The 16,084-nt window shown below is 54.5% G+C and overlaps 1 long non-coding RNA gene across 2 annotated transcripts; it reads right to left on the bottom strand.

Annotated features, from left to right (window-relative positions):
* Positions 1-9,158: 9,158 nt before the first annotated feature.
* Positions 9,159-15,528, bottom strand: LOC109283522 (uncharacterized). 2 transcript variants are annotated; one of them, XR_009455716.1, is made up of 2 exons: positions 12,413-15,528; positions 9,159-10,989 (listed from the first exon to the last, which is right to left on the bottom strand). It is a non-coding gene; the product is annotated as an uncharacterized LOC109283522 (long non-coding RNA). The 2 variants fall into 2 exon arrangements; XR_009455715.1 differs by having other exon boundaries at positions 14,215-15,528.
* Between the last annotated feature and the right edge of the window lie 556 nt (positions 15,529-16,084).

Here is a 16,084-nt window from a genome sequence, read left to right as displayed (position 1 = left end):
CTGGTAAATAGAGTATCTCCTATTTCATTCCACCCCCCCGCCACCTCCTGATGAATTTGTAGATGGCTAGCCTTCTCTTGCAGAGGCTGAAGACATCCAAGTTCCTTAGTCTCTGTAGGACCTTACCTGCAGACCGTGAACCATATGAGTGGCCCTCCTCTGGACCCTCTCAAGGTTATCCACATCCCTCTTGAAGTGCGGCATCCAAAACTGGACGTTGTTTTCCAACTGCACCCTTAGAAACGCTGCATAGAGGGGAAGTATCACCTTCCTCGACCTGTTTGTGATGCACCTGCTAATTCATGATAGACTGTGGTTAGCTTTACTTATCACTTTGTCACACTGACAATTCAAGTTCATCTTGGTGTTGACTATGACTCCAAGATCCCATTCTTCTGCTGTGCTGCTTAAAAATCATCTCCCAGGTTGTAAATGTGATGGTGACTCGTTCTCCCTAGGTGCAGCACTTGGCACTTGACTTTATTAAACTACATCCTATTCTGTCCATGATCCATCTCTAACCAGTGACTTGTTGTGCAATCAGGAGCAGATTCCCCTCCCAGAGGATGGACACGGGGACCCAGGCCAGCCTGCCCGTCACCAGAGAGGCCGGAACCCAGGCAGAGGGACCCTGGCTTTCAGACACTTCCACGCAGACCGCGGCCCTCTGCCTGGCTGAGGTGGGGTGCCAGGCTGGCCCAGGGTCCACATTTGAAGCGAGCACCCAGACCCAGGGGCAACATGGTCTAAAATGGACACGACTCGGGGAAAGGTATGATGCTTTTTGTGGTGTTAGCTTGTGAGTGTGGGATCTCTGTGAGGAGCGGAGAGAGGGCTGGAGCCAGGACTCTGTTCCTGGTCCTGGGAAGGGTCTCGCAGGTTAGGAGAAGGACAGGTCGAGGGCCAGGACCCCTGGTTCCTTCCCAGCTCTGGAGGCCTCTGAAGGGAATAGGTTAGTAAAGGGGAAATGACTCGTGTGTCTTCAGTAAGTCCCTTTGACCGCAAGTCCCTCCAGCGCCCTGTGTGTCTAGGTGGGGCAGGGCTGGGGCAGGGGTCGACAGCCCTGGGCTCTCTGTGCTGGGAGCCCTCCCCGTTGTGTATATCCAGACCGCAGCCAGGAACCAGCCCTAGGCCCAGCAGCACAGGGGGAGGAAGGGAGATGGGTCCGGCAGGGCTCGCGGGGCCAGTCGCTGGGACAGAGGCAGCGGTGGAGAGAGGGGAGGCCGGGGCATGGACTGGTAGAAGTGGCAGGGCCTGGGGGTTTGGGTGTCTGCGAGGTGACCAGTGTCTCTGCCTCCCACCCCCAGTGCTGACACGGCGGCAGAGGGGAGGAGGCGAAGGTGGGGAGCACTGAGAAGGTGAGTGTCCCCTTGCACCCCAGCAGCACCAGGCGTGAGAGGTGCCGTCCACCAGCCCACATGATGATCGAGTGCCTCCTGCCTGCAGGCCGCTCAGGATGACCTGTCTTCCCTCTGCCAGGGCTCTAGTGCCCCATAAGGACCAGCTATCTTCTATTTTAGCCCCTCATTGCCCACCTCTGGGCCCAAGGACCCTGCTGCCAGGGTTGTCACCCCGGGGTTTGGAGGTCAGGGCTTCTGGCCCCGGTCAGGCCTGCTGGGACAGAAAGCCCCACTGAGCCATGTGCAAGAACCAAGTACTGCTTCCTGCTGGGGAGACTCTCCTTTACCCCGCGGTTGTTCCTGGGTGTCAATGGAGGGGTCAAGATCCACCCCGTCTCCCTCACACTGGTTTCTTCTCACGTGTCCTGCACCCCACCCTGAGCTTTCCCTGAATCTGCCCCTTCTTCCACAGACTCACCTGGATTGTCCTGTGCTGTATTGCCCCCAGGAGATGAACACCTGAACTCCTCCCCTCCCCCAGCACCCCTGTCCTCCCCTCCCTCCATCCTCCCCTGCCTGATCTGGGATGGGCCCACAGGATGCCAGCTTTGGTGATTCTGCCTCTCTGAGCATGTAAGTGGTTTCCTGTTCCTTCTAGGTTTCCGCAGTCTCTTCTTTTGTCTCGTTGTTTTGGGCCTGCACACTCCAACTGAGGGGCCATCATAACCTTAGGGCTTTGTTGGGCTGCAAGGAGTCATGTCCTATGAACGTACCCACTAACCGGGCAGGCTGCAAGTACACCTGAGCTATAAGGCAAGGAGGATGCACAAGTGTGAACAGCAAAGCAAGTGGCATGGTATGAGCCACTGCTGCATTGCTTTGATTTTACACCTGTTCAGCTTTCTGGCTTTAAATGGAGTGCCCTTGTCCTAGATCTGGACAATCAGATCTGGACTGGACAGTCCAGCCCAATGCCATCAGACTGATGTCAAGATTTTCGAAAGGGCTTAACCTTGGTATGTCCTGGTTTGATCCTTCTAAGTGAAGTATGGTCGACTGGTGCCTTCTGAGTCAGGAGGGGTACTTCCCCCCAGCAGCCAGTCTACGACCAGGGATCTCTTCTCTTGGCGTCCCCACACCCTGGCTGGTGCTGTCAGCGTTAGACCGGCGCTCTTGCCAGCCCCCCCGCCCATACCTAAGCAGGAAATGCTGCTGTCAGGCGATGCACCAGCGCTCTCAGGGGGTGCACATCCACCCGCAAGTGCCCTCTACACATCGCTGCTGTTCGAAGGAGTCACAAGTGTCTCTGGAAAAGAAGGCACTCTTTTGAACTACTTCACGGTCCACCAGTGTTACATTGCTGTATGTTGGACATCCCCCAAAGTATCTAGCTGGAAACTCCACGTTCCCTGGCTTTGTCTGGCTGTGCAGTATGAGCCAATCAACTTACATACAGCATATCCCACAACATAATACACACCTTGTGCAACGAAGATGTATGATGGATGACCTCCAAAATATCCAGCTGGAAACTCCACTTTCCCTGGAAATAGTGTCTCTCTGCCTTGTCCTCAGAGTACAGATGTGCATACGGGCCTAAACATTTTTCTGGATGGCTGTTGCTTTTATGAGGAAGGAAAATGCTCATGACCGGAGGTCATCAGCCAGACAGCCCTGGGAAAGATGAAGTAACCAGGCTATATGCAGGCTGAACCATCCCTTACCACTTCTCCAAACCCCAGCCCATCATGTCTCCATTTGCTTGTAACATTCAAAGCCCTAGGAAATCTTAAAGTTGAGATTGGCCCCCTCACTCTCATGTATCCTTCTAACAGGCCTCCACCCACCACACCTCAACACTTCAAACAGGATTGGATGATTTCCCAGCTGCCTAAAAGATCTGGCAGTTTTCCCCAAGCCCACCACACTTGGGGAAGCAATGGACACTTCTCTGGCTTCTGTAGCATTGAGGAAAAACCTGGAGGCTCAACTCACCCCTGCAAGGAGTCCAGCAGGCTCCCACCACAGACCAAAATACCCAGGAAAGCACCACACGGCTCTCCGGACTGCCGGAGCATCGGGTACCCAAATGGATGCTCTCCCTTCCAACACAGATGCAGCAGGACCCCAAAATGCACACAGGACCCTGTGCAGAAGCCTCCAGCTCAGGTGTGGATGGGAGAGGGCTGTCCAGGGTGATCTGATGTGGGAAACAGGTGAACAGCTCCAGCGAGGAGGCTTCCCAACACCACGTACCCAACCAGTACACCTGCGGGCTTGGAGCACCACAGCAGGAGGACAGTAAGAAAACAGGCCTCACACAGGCACAGTGGTGCCCACCATGAGATGGTGCCATACCTGGCTTAGTGCCTGGGTGCGAAGAACTCATGCAAAAATGGCAACAGACCAGGAAACATAGGGGCCCGGTTGTGGGTGAGAGGGGTGCACCAGCACGGGACCACCCCATGCCCAGGAAAGGGATTGCACAGCAGGGAGGCATCGTGGTCTTGCCTGGCTGCACAGTATGAGCTAATCAACTTCCATGACCTTTTTAGTTGTGATTTTGCACACAGAAGGCAGAAGCAGAATCCTTGTGGTCACCATTCTCGCCAGACACCTCGCATAGAAGAAAAGACGTCATCATGCCGAGATGTCACCACGGCTAATTACAAGACCCGAGTAGAAAGGGGTGAGCTGCAGGGAAGGAGAAGCTTCAGAGAAGTCATGAACATGCTGTCACACCTGGACCCCCAGGGAACCACTGATCCCCACCTCCAGGCAAGTGAAAGTTCACCCAGTGGAAACACCAGAGTTGCAGTGTGGTGTGACCCAGGTGGGTGGGATGTGCCTGCAGCCCAATGCCAACTGCACTGAGCATGAGCCTGTCACAAACCCACTCCCCCTTGCAGTAAATGTCTCTTCCATCAATTCGTCTCTTCCCCTTTCTGACACTAAGTCAAGCCCAGCACAATTGCAGTGAGGCCTGATGTTGGTATCCTAGCTGAGAACCAGAGAGGGGTGAGGATGCTGCAGCACTACAGATTCCCTCTGCAGTTGGCCTAGGCACAGCAGGATGCCTGATCCAGTCCAGGAGGACTTCCCATTGCATCCAGAGCTGCTGTGTGTCCCAGGGCCAAATATCGAGCTGTCATGCTATGTCTTCTCTTAAACCTTTCTGTGTTCTGGGAATTGTAGGAGAATGCTTTTACGGCTGCCTGACATAGGTCGGGGTTGCCTTTTCCTTCTGGTGCCTGTCATAGTGCCCCGCATACAGCATGTCCCACAACATAATACACACCTTGTTTGAGGAAGACAGAATGGAGAGAAAAAGCTCTTTACGTGTAGGACCGAACTGGGGAGCAGCAGCAAGGCACCTGAGCCAACTCATTGCTCTGCACCCTGTAGATCACATGAAGGTTTGACTTTATTGTTCCCAGGACCTGGCAGAAACTGCTCTTACTCGATGTCTTCGTGTAATGGGTAATGGGATTTCCAGCAGCGGGTTATTTTTCAAAGAAAGGGTTTGTTGTATTTTGAAAAAGACAAAACTTTCTAGGCTGACATATTAACAAGCCCCTGATCCTGCAGGAGAGGATCTGCTGGGAGCGAGAGAATGTTGCCCAGGAGGATCCTGGAGAGCTTGAATGAGCACATCAGGGCTAAGCTGATCTTCTCTCAGTTTTGCTCTCTCCGAATACACACTTTGCTCACCACGATGTTGCGGAAGTCCCAATCTTAGTGGGGCACTGCAACTCAAGCCCCAAAGCTTTGGCTCTGACAACTAGCCCTGCAGCTCCCATTCCCTCTCTGCAAACAGGCAGGCATTCATCCCTTGAGTGGGCTGGGGAGGGACACTGGGACACCATTTGAGCTTGTATTTGAAAGGCTCTGGCTGGAGTGGGAGACGAGCTTGTGTTTTTCTCTTTTGCTGAGTATCCTGCTTCAGTTCTTCCCTCTCTTCCCCCAAGCACCAACCCCACATGATCCGTTCCCAAAGATTAGAGCGATAGGCAAAGTGTCTGTGCACACGTCTGCAATACACTGGCTACTACCAGTGGGTACGACAGAACTAACCTGTCCAAGTGCCTTGCCAAAGGGTCTTCATTTTCTTGGTGTGGAAATAACAGGGGATTGATTTCACTCATACAGGCTTTTAGTTCTGCTTTCTTTTTCTCTCTCACAGGCAGAAGCCTGTCCTCTCAAGCCATCCTCACAAGGTTTCCTTCCTGTGAAGCAGTGTGTGGTTCCTGATGCACAAGGTCATTCCCATGTTACAAGAAGACATTCATAGTCCTCTTGCTTCAAAAGCAAGTCCCACAGTGATGGGTGAATGGCGATGGGCGCAGACATGTATGATTACCAGAAGCCCCTGGTCACGGACCTTCCCCTAGTCATGGACCTGCACATACAGAGCCAATGACTGGATGATGATGATTTGTAATTTGAATTGACACAGGTGTGTAATTAGGCAGCTGCAATTATACCCCTCCTCCTCATACCCCTCCTCAGCTTTGACATAAATAGGCTAGGTTAAGAGTCTATAAATAACTGCTTATAATCAATTCACTACCAATTTTTGAGGTTATTAATGACCCCTAGAGACCAAGGCTTATATCAAGAAGGCCATTTTGATATCAAGGAAAATGGATCCAGCAATGGAAGATAATTGACATCATTAATAAATTTCTTATCATGGACCCCACATCTAAACCACCTTGTTCCCTTTTCCTAAGGCAGAGCTGCACTACATTGAACAAGGTTCACAGTGGACAACTACCTACTTTGTAAATGGTATTATATTAAAGCCCCCAAGTACAAGTGTGACAAAATCCAAACTGTATCACATATCAGAGAGGACTGTCCTATCTGTCTTTGTAGTGATTGCATTGAAGACCTGCACCAGGCTGCTGATGTTGCCTCTCCATGAGTATCATACCTGATACTGTCACTCTTGCCTTATCCTTCAGTGCCATTGCTGATAGGATGCTTAGAGCTTGTTCTGCTATTCAGATGCTGTACTCCATAGGAATCAAAGCAAAAAATGGAAGTCTTTGTGCAAGAACTGTGCTCACAACACTGGCTCCTAATTGACTCTATCATAGTGCATGGCAAAGCCCACCTCAGCACGGCTATGACCCGAGCAGTGCAGGGAACCAGCTACTATAAAGGCCGTAGCAGAAACGCTCACTTTGTGGCACTGTCAGATCCTGGCAATATGCAGGTTCTGCTGAATCCCTGTCATCGACTGTCTCAGGCAGGACACGAGAAGAGGAGGAGAAGACAACCAGCCCCAAAGGCTGCTGGATAGATCCTTGTTTGATATGTCCCACCATGCCCATCCGCTTGGCCACAGAATGATGTCAGCAAAAGAAGCAACCAAAGAAGAGGTTCAATGTCAAGTGCTTCGAAACCTGCTAAAAGACATCACCTCCAGCAGTGCCTGAGGGAGAAACGTGCCAAGTGCCCTGATGCTCTTGACACCACTGATCACTCAGAAAGAGCGAGAGCTTCAAGAAAGGCATCCATGAGGCATGCCAATCATCCAAGGCTTCTCCACAAAGAAACATCAGGACTGGTTCAATGAGAATGACAGCCAACAAATTCATGTCTTTCAAATACACACAAGACACAACAACATCAACTTTAAATAGAAGTGCCTGCATTAGTGATCTTCAATACAGATAATTAATTCAATGTCCCCTTCCAAATGGACAGTTTTGCACACATCGGTGAAGAATGGTTTTCCCCTTTTGTGTTAGAAAAAAGACTCCACTGAATAAGTGTTTAATGTGTAATATGTAATAGAAAGATGGGATAATTTATTATGCCAGTGCTGCAAATCCTTATTAAACCTTCCCTGGGCTCACATAAGGGCTTCTCTGAAGAGAAGGTGCCTTGGTTTGGTTTAGCACATCATTCTGCACGTTCCCTTGTCATTGCTTTCCATTTGCCCTGAGGGTTTTGTCCCCGTCCACCTGCCGGAGGAGTCTGATCCCTTCCTCAGGCTGGAACAGGGCCAGGTTTCAGGTGGCAGATTACATCAGGATTTCTACGCAGGTACCGTCCATGTGGGAGCTTTCACCTCTGAGGTTCAGCTCCTTGGCCTGACACATGCAGAGATCCCAGTAAATGTGAGGATGGGATCCCTAAGTGCCGTGACAACTTATGGGATCCAAGCCTGCCCTCTTCCCACCTCTTGCCACCATGGGATACAAAGGTGACCTGGGAAATGTCCGGGTTATCCTCTCCTTGCTCTCTGGGTGCTCAGGACCAGTCCTGCTGTGAGCATCTCACCAGAGCACGTCCACATGAGGTGCCACGGCTTGAATTCCCCTGGAGAGGGCATGGCTGGTCACGAGCCCTGTTCTGCAGGGCACTGCTGTATCCAGCCATCTTTTCCTTCTTGCACTGGAGTCACTGGGATTCATGACAAGAAATCAGGGTCCCAGTTCATCCCACCTGACCACTCCGGCAGGGTCCCCTCTAGGATACCTTGCTTGAAGTCTTCACCAGGACCAGATCCAGGAAGACAGAGCAGGCCAGAGAGCTCAAGGAAAGTTGAAGGCATGCTACACCTGCCATTGCTAACAGGGTGTGTTGTCTGCACATAGCAGAGGGCTAGGGAAGGGCCTGACTGCCTCCTTACTGGTGACTAGCAAGCAGGTGGGACAGTCTGCAGCCCAGGACAGGAGCATCTCTAGAGAAGACAGGAGCTGCCTTGTGATGGGTGGAGGTGGTACGAGGAGAGGAGCATGAGAGGAGACGCTGATTAAACAGGAGAGGCAGGTGGCCCGGAGAGTCCTTCAGGAGCTTTCTTAACAGTGGGCCACAGGGCTGGTTACATGGAAGGGGCTGAGCTTGGGTTTGGTATTTGATTTGATGCTCATGAAACACTAACTTCAAACAATAATGAAAATAAGCAGAAGCCGTGTAGGAAGAGATTTACATTCATGTTAAATAGGACATCCCTCATTGGGGAGACCTGATGGGGCCCATGTAAGCAGATGTGTATCCAGGGACATGGAATCATTGAACAGGAGGACTGGAAGGACCCTCACAAGCTCATCTAGTCCAGCCCCCTGATCCAGGTGCTCTCATCCCCGAGTTACCCATCCCAGCCAAGTGTCCGTCCAACCTGCTTATCAAAGTTTTCCGTCATGGGGATGCCACCACTACTCTAGGCAGCCTGCTCCAATGTCTGGCCTTTCTCATGCTCAAAAAGTCCCCAGTAAGGCCTACACAATGCTGAACAGAGGGGAAGTGTCATTTCCCTGGATGTACATGTGACGCTCCTGTTATTTCAGCCCAGGACGCTGTTCTTTTTTTGTAAGCAGCAGGAGGGAGAAATGGGAGACACAGACTTGTAGCTCAGTCTTGGGCAGGGCTGTGGCAGGACTCTATTCCTTTTCCCAAATTATGCCTTAAATACAGCAGGGTATTTGGATCCCACCTCTACCACCACGTGTGGCAGGCCAGTAGGGGGCACTCCTGCGTTGAGCCACCCACCTCCCTGCGCCCGACCACCTTCCAGGATCCGAGTGCCTCCCTGGGGTGCCTCCCGTCCAGCCAACCCCTTCCCTGGAGCACACCCGCTAGCCTGGGGTTCCTGCTGCCACCATCCAAGGCTCTGGACTCACTTCTGGCTCTGCGCACCTTGGAGAACACAGGCCTGATAGTCCAATAGGTACTAGACCCAATACAGGCACTTGGGGCCCTTCCCAAGTCAGGGGCTGATTAGGGAAGCCTCCCTTAGTCCACAGACCTAAGGGCCCTCCTCGGCATAATTTAGACCCACCCCTCAATAAATCTCCACACCGGTCACAAGGAGAACTTTATTGATTCAGGAGGTAGGGCAGAAACAGGGTAAAAGGTAGAACAATATCAGAGGAATATTACAGGAATCCCACAGAGCAAACCAGGGTGGCTGAGGTAGCCGTTTAAACATGCATCTGAGTTACTGAAGCTAAATATCTAATCGGATCTCGAGTAGCTTACTCACTCGCATCATCCAGAGGTGGTTGGAGTTTCTGCTGGAGGCAGGGCACTCTTGGAGCATGCGGTGATGAGGAGAGAGCCAGTTTCAGATTCACCTGGATGACCGCATGGCTAATGGCTCCTTCTTCCTGGACCGGGCCCTTAAATAACCTCTCTGACCTCAACAGCCCGGTCCAATCGAAGGTGCCAATACAGGCCACAAGCTGACCAATCTACCAAGCATCCCTGGCTACCTGGGCCCGCACACAGGGCGGGGCCTTTCCCCCCTGCCCAGGTGACCAGAGCATTCAGGCCCCAGGCTTTTGTCATGCAGACAAGGTGGGAGATCCCCGCCCTGAAGGATTCAACACCAGCCTCTCAGGCTGGCAGAGACAGGTCTCTGGAGAGGGGCATGGACGGTGGCATTTCTGCCACAAGGGCCACCTGCCCATGGGCCACAGAGCTGAGACCTGTGTCCTCCCTGATGTAAACTCGGGGCTGTCCAGGTTGATTCTGGGTCAAGCTGGTCTCCTCCTCTATTAGCAGGGTCAGGGGCCAGCTCTGCTTTCCGACCCTAGTGTGATTGTCCCTCTCAAAAGAGGGCCCATGATCCCCCCATCTCTGACCACCTGTTCTGCAAGGAGCATGCAGCAAGCGGGTCCCAGATTTGTTGATTTTCCTGGCCCTGGGGAGGGGGTGAAGGTCCGATGAAACACCAGCTGTTGGTGCTCTTGGTGACTTAAGTGGCTCTCTCGGCAGGAAGCATGGGCTTCCCAGATGCTGTCTTGACCTGGACCCCATGATCTGAAAGCTTGCAGAGGAATAAGTCAGGTGTGAACATGACAAGATAACTGTTGCTCCTCTTAGGAGCTGGGCCCTGAGACAAGGAAGCTGTGAGAATTGCCCTCACCCTGATGCCTGAGTTCAGACAAGGCCTGGAGGAGCCCGGAGGTGGTTGGGAAGCTCTGCAGTCATTGTCTCCCTCACACCATATGGACCCAGATATGTCTTTGCAAATACTAGAGATATGTTTGTGCTGAGTGCAGACAAAAGTGCAATCTAATGCCTTCATGGCTTAGTGTGGGGCTCTGGGCTGGTCACACCAGCGCCTGCAGGGATGGAGCAAAGACAGAACCAGAAATCACCTTTAGGCTGCTAACGGGGCCCAAAGGGAACCTTGCCCGTTGGGTGGGGAGAGGGGATGTGGGCTAGGGACCCCTGGGGACTCCTCTGTCACTGATGCTCCCGCCTGTAGTGATGGCCAAAAAAGCTGCCGTTCTCACGTCCAAGTGTTTGAGGGAGAAGATGTCCCACTAAGGTGCCTGGATCAAATGGAAGCTGCAGGACAGGGACATTTCTCTAACTGGTAGACTCAAATCTGAGAAAGGCCCTGAAGACACTTGACCCAGTAGGTAGAACAGGTATGGAGAGATCCTCCCCACACAACTGCATTGCAGGAACGCTTGCTAAAGCACAACAGCAGGAAGCTGACATGCAGAGAGACATGGGGATCTGGATCCTCTTTCACTTCATCCACCTAAATGGCACGTATGCCGCCATGCAAGTACAGTAACAGGCTTGCAACAACATATGTTCAGCAGCTGCTAATCCTTCCGGATCGTGGTTTTTGCATGAGGCCACCCTGCTGAGTCCTGAGCTCTGTGATATTCATGGCCTAGAGACAAAACACAAAGGCATGAACTATGGAGGGTCCACTTCCCCCTGCAACGTGAAAGCTTGCGAATCCCACCACCCCGTGGAGCTGTTCAATGCAGCCCGAGACCAGAATTCAGCACTTCTCGGCTCCAGGTCGACCCAATCAGGAGACACCAGGCAGAGCCCCGGGCCTCTCGCTTGTGCTACAATACTGGCTACACAGAGCTTTGCCCCACCATGCGGATTTTCATTGGCTACTACAGATCCCATCATCCCTTGGGAGAGGGTGCTATACAGGTATGGCTACCTTGGGCTGAGGAATCAACTCTTGCACTGCTAGATATAGATGGAAATTTAAGACCATGGTATCCCAGGGAAACCAGGCCTGTGCGTATACACCAAAGCAATATACTTGGTTGTCCCTTAGTAGTTGTAGTTATGGGGAGAAGAAAGTAGGGGTGCACCAACAGAGATTTTTATGGCTGATACCGACAGCTGGTATATAGGGAGACATATCAGCTGTCACCAACCCGATATCCAATTCAGCTGCCTCCAGCTGGTCAGTCCATTTTGGTGAAAGGGGAGGGAAGGGGCGTTGTGGGGAGAGCAGATCGACGCACCCAATGGTGAGGGAGAGGGCACTGCCCAGCTCGGGAAGGGCGGCGCAGGACAGAGTTGTGGCTCCCGCAGATGCTTGCACCCCAGGAGCGTGGGGGGGTGGGGTGAGGCATGTGTCCCAGGATCTGCACGAGGCTCTGTTGCCAGTGCTGCACTCACAGCCACCCGGCACAGCTGGGAACGGAGCTGCAGTGAAATCTGGGGTGACTGCAGCATCCTCCCAGCACCGCTGGCACCCGCTCCGAATCCCGCCCCTGCCGAGACAAGCCCAACTCAGTGCTGGATCCAGCCACAGCTGCAGCTCCACACAGATCCTGGGCATACAACCACCCTGTGCCCTCCCGGGGTGCAAGCAGTGGCTGGAGCCGCCTCCTTCCCACCCACAAGCCGCGCCTCTGTCTGGCGCCCACCCTGCCCTAGTTCAGCAGCACCTGCCCCTGCCCCCTCCACCACCGCGGGGGGCATTGATCTGCACCCTGCCCCCCGCGTTCCACTACAATGGGTTCGGGTATTTATCAGCCAAAATATCAGCCCTATTGGGCTAATATACCATACAGCAAATTTTCTTTATATTGGTACCAATCCGATATTGGACTGATGTGCCAGCGCACCTCTAGAAGAAAGGAAAGGCTGCTTGTCTCCACAACTTGGAGGTTCAATGCATGGGAACAACACCTCCCTGGACACATGACTGCATAAGCTATTCAAGGTCAAAAACCTGGAAGGGCAGTGCTGGGCAGGTCTGCAGGTCCTAGGGCCCTTGTCACTGTGGGCATGGAGCATTTGTGAGATGGGAGTCAGGGCAGGGGGCAGCCACAACTCACCTGGGAGAAGGTCCTCTGACTTGGAGATGTCCCCACGGTCCTCATCATCACAGACCCAGAGGTCCTCCTGTCCTTGTGCAATGTGGCACATTTAAGTTCATCACGGGGGCACAGAAGGGAATTGATGAGGTGTTATTCACCAAGGCGCCCCCAGGGGTTACAAGAAATAATGGCCACAAGCTAGCAGAGAGCAGATTTAGACTGGACGTTAGGAAGAACTTCTTCACAGTTAGAGTGGCCAAGGTCTGGAACGGGCTCCCAAGGGAGGTGGTGCTGTCCCCTACCCTGGGGGTCTTCAAGAGGTTAGATAGGCATCTAGCTGGGGTCATCTAGACCCAGCACTCTTTCCTGCCTATGCAGGGGGTCGGACTCGATGATCTATTGAGGTCCCTTCCGACCCTAACATCTATGAATCTGAGTCAGGGGTGGGACCACGATATCCTGGTTGGGGCAGTGGTTAAAAAGCATTCATGACTGGGCACTGGGGTTGATGGGGGTAGAGATGGTGACATGTGATGTGCTAAAGAGCATAGAGATGAAGCTTTCACTATTTAAAAGGCACCAAAATGAAGAGACGCTGGACACACTGGTGGCTGGATAACATCTATCTTAGCAGTGTCATTCCAGGCCAAGGAATAGAAGTTTCTTTGCTGCAAAGGTTGGATTTTATAAGAACTGCCGTGGCAACAAATGCAATCATCCCATCCAGTGGGAAGATCATCCCAGGAGGGGAGATGAACACACAAGCCAGGAAATCTTGTAGGGTTTGAAACAAAGGTTCTGGGAGTCTTGGATACAGACAACAGAAGCAGACACCTCTTGGAGCATGTGAAAGCCCATAATGTAGGAATGGCTGACATGGCCTTTTCTGAGCAACTAAAAGGCTTGGAGCCGTTCCCAAAGAAAGTCCTTCAGGGGAACTGGAGGGAAGAGAAAACACTAGAAAAGCAAATTGACCTGGTACAAGGTAAGTCCCTCAGCCCTGCCCACAAGCTAGAAAACCCGTATCAGAGACCCTATGAAAATGACAACCGGTTTTCACCAGGCCTGCACTCAGCCCACCTCTTTTTTATCACTATGACGGGTGTCTGACATGCAGAGGGGTGTCGGGAGGAGGAAATGACAACTTTGGTGAACGGCAGAGCGAGCTTGGGAGCAGGTCTCCACGTAAACACAGCCAGAGCCTGTGGCGATGAAGACCACAGGAAGAAACGTGGGCAGAAGCTCCCAGGGATCCGGAGAGGGAAGTTCCTGGATCCCATTGTGTGTGCACAGGTTGCTAGAGATGGAGTAATGTAAATGCTAATCCTAAGGGTGGCAGTACCACAGGCTAAGAAGACATCCATGACCTTATGCTGCATCATAACCAAAGGAGGAGAAAGCACTGACTGACCAGTCACTGTTTGACGTGTGGGACAGGACACACCAGGTGGGACAGGGAAGAAATCAGACCCATTCCCTGAGGAACAGCTGGCAGGGAATTTTTCTGCACAATGAACTGGAGCTGACATGACCATGCTGAAAAGGTAAAGGGAGATCCACTCGCCAAGATGTGGCTGGATATGGAAGCACTGGGGGTTACAAGAACAGGGAAGACTCCAGTGAAGGAGCCCAAATCAAACGAGGCCGGAGATGTTGGTGTTAAACATGACAGACACGTGATCATGCAAGGAGCTGTGCGGAGGCCATGGATTTCAAACCCCACGGGAAAGTTCATGAGGATGAGAGAGCTGAGAAGCAGGGAGAAGACAGTAAGGGTCAGCGCTGACACAGCTGGACGGAGAAGCGGGAAACAGCTTTACCCAAAAATGAGGGCTTGCCAGTTCCTCAGCATCTGGTCCCGGTAAAGCCCCTTCTGTGCATCTTCCAGCAGCTCCCACTGCTCCTGTGTGAAATACACAGCCACGTCCTCAAAGGCCTCCTGGAGCTGCAGGCACAAGCGTTACCCCATCAGTGTCACTCAGTCCAGCATCCTCCAGCCCCTGCCACCCTCTCCACAATCCCTCTGCATGACACCTCTCTGCAAGCTAGGCCATGACATCCAGGGGTGCAAAATGCCCCCTTCTGCATTGGCAGGGGAGGTGGGTGCAGCCACGGGCAGAGGGGTAGACGTGCATGCCCTCACCCAGTTTTGTTTTGTTTTTAAAGAAATGTTTCATGTTCTAAGCCAAATCAAGTCAAAATCCTTGAGTCAGAGGCCCTGGGCAGTCCCGCTGCGCTGCCGCCTCTAGAGGCGCATCCGCAGTTTGGGCCCGCGCCTGCTCCGGCCAGGGACTGCCAGGCTGCTGCAGCGCCCCAGAGGGCTGCAACCGGTCTGAGGCCACCTCCTCGCCCTGCACGCTCACCGTGACCTGGGGACAAGAGGAACATATCACCAGGGAGCTGGGACTGGGAGAGTCGGGGGGGCAGGAAACATCCCCCAGGCACACGGAGACGGGGTTGGCAGCACCCACGATCAGGGCGAAACGCTCACACGTGGAGCTCCTCATCCTCCACCTGCCCCAGCCAAACCCCTCTGCCAGGGTCACTGCCTCGTCCCAGGTTTCCACCCTGCGCCGCGACGCCCAGCTCCGCATCTCCTGGGGCAGGACGGCCGGGGCAGCTCCAGCACCGCCGTCTGCTCCTGGATGCGGCCCTGGCACAGCTCCCGCAGGCGGATGCAGACCTCCCGCAGGCCCTCGGCCTCCTGGTAGCGCAGCCCGGGGTGTGCCGGCTCCAGGTCCCTGCATGGGGAGCTCGTGCCGGTGCCAGCGCTGGGGTCTGTGGGGCGGCGGGGGCACGATGGGGGCTGCACAGGCTGCCTCACCTCCTGCCCCCGGCTCCCCCCCGCGCCACTTCCCGCAGGGCTGACGCACCCCCGAGCCCGGCCTGGGCCACGCAAGGGACCTGTCCTGCCCCGTCCACTCCTGGGTCCTGCTCCTCCATGGTCCCCCCGGGGGCTGCCCCAGGCCGCCATTTCCCCTGCAGGAGAGGCCTTGGCCCAGGTGGGGGCCCTGCTCCCCGCGCACGGCACCTCCAGCAGCGCCCGGTCTCCGGGGTCTGTATGGCAGGAGGCGGCGCGGCTCGGACCAGGTGGCAGGAGACCCAGCCCCGATCCTGCCCCAGGGTTTGCCCAGCTCGACCCCCCGGCTGCCCCCTCTCCCCCCAGCCCCTATGTCCTCCTACGGCCCGGGGAGCCCAATGCCCCTCACTCCGACCCACAGCCCCTTCCTCCAGCCCGGCGGTGCCCCCCTGGACCGGGTCTGTGCGGGGACACACGCTCTCCTTTCTGGCAGACGAAGCGCTCCCTGCGCGGGGCCGGCCACGTGTGTGCCGGGCCGGGCCGGGCCGGGCCGGGCCGGGCCGGGCCGGGCCGGGAGAGGCGCAGGTGCCGGATGCCTAATCGGGCTCCTTCGAAGACGTGGCCGGGTTTTGTTGCCGACACGAGGCCGAGGCCGGCGGAGCTGCAGCCTGTGCGGGGCCGGGGCTGCGCCACGTGCAAGGGCCGGGCAGCCTCCCTCGTGTGCCTGGTGCTGGGGCCGGGGCGGGAGCTCGTGGACCAGCCCCGTTCCCGCCTGCGCGGCGAGCGGGGGCGGCGGGGTCGGGGCTGCCCCGAGTCTCCGCGCCGGGTCCGAGCCGTGCTGCCTCCTTTCCCGCAAACCGCAGAGCCAGGCCCCGCGAGAGGCGCCGTGC

This window comes from Alligator mississippiensis, chromosome 11 (genome assembly GCF_030867095.1).
Source record: "Alligator mississippiensis isolate rAllMis1 chromosome 11, rAllMis1, whole genome shotgun sequence".
Classification (NCBI taxonomy): domain Eukaryota; kingdom Metazoa; phylum Chordata; order Crocodylia; family Alligatoridae; genus Alligator; species Alligator mississippiensis.
Note: the sequence above shows the minus strand (reverse complement) of the source record. Positions and strands in the feature narration are given on the sequence as shown.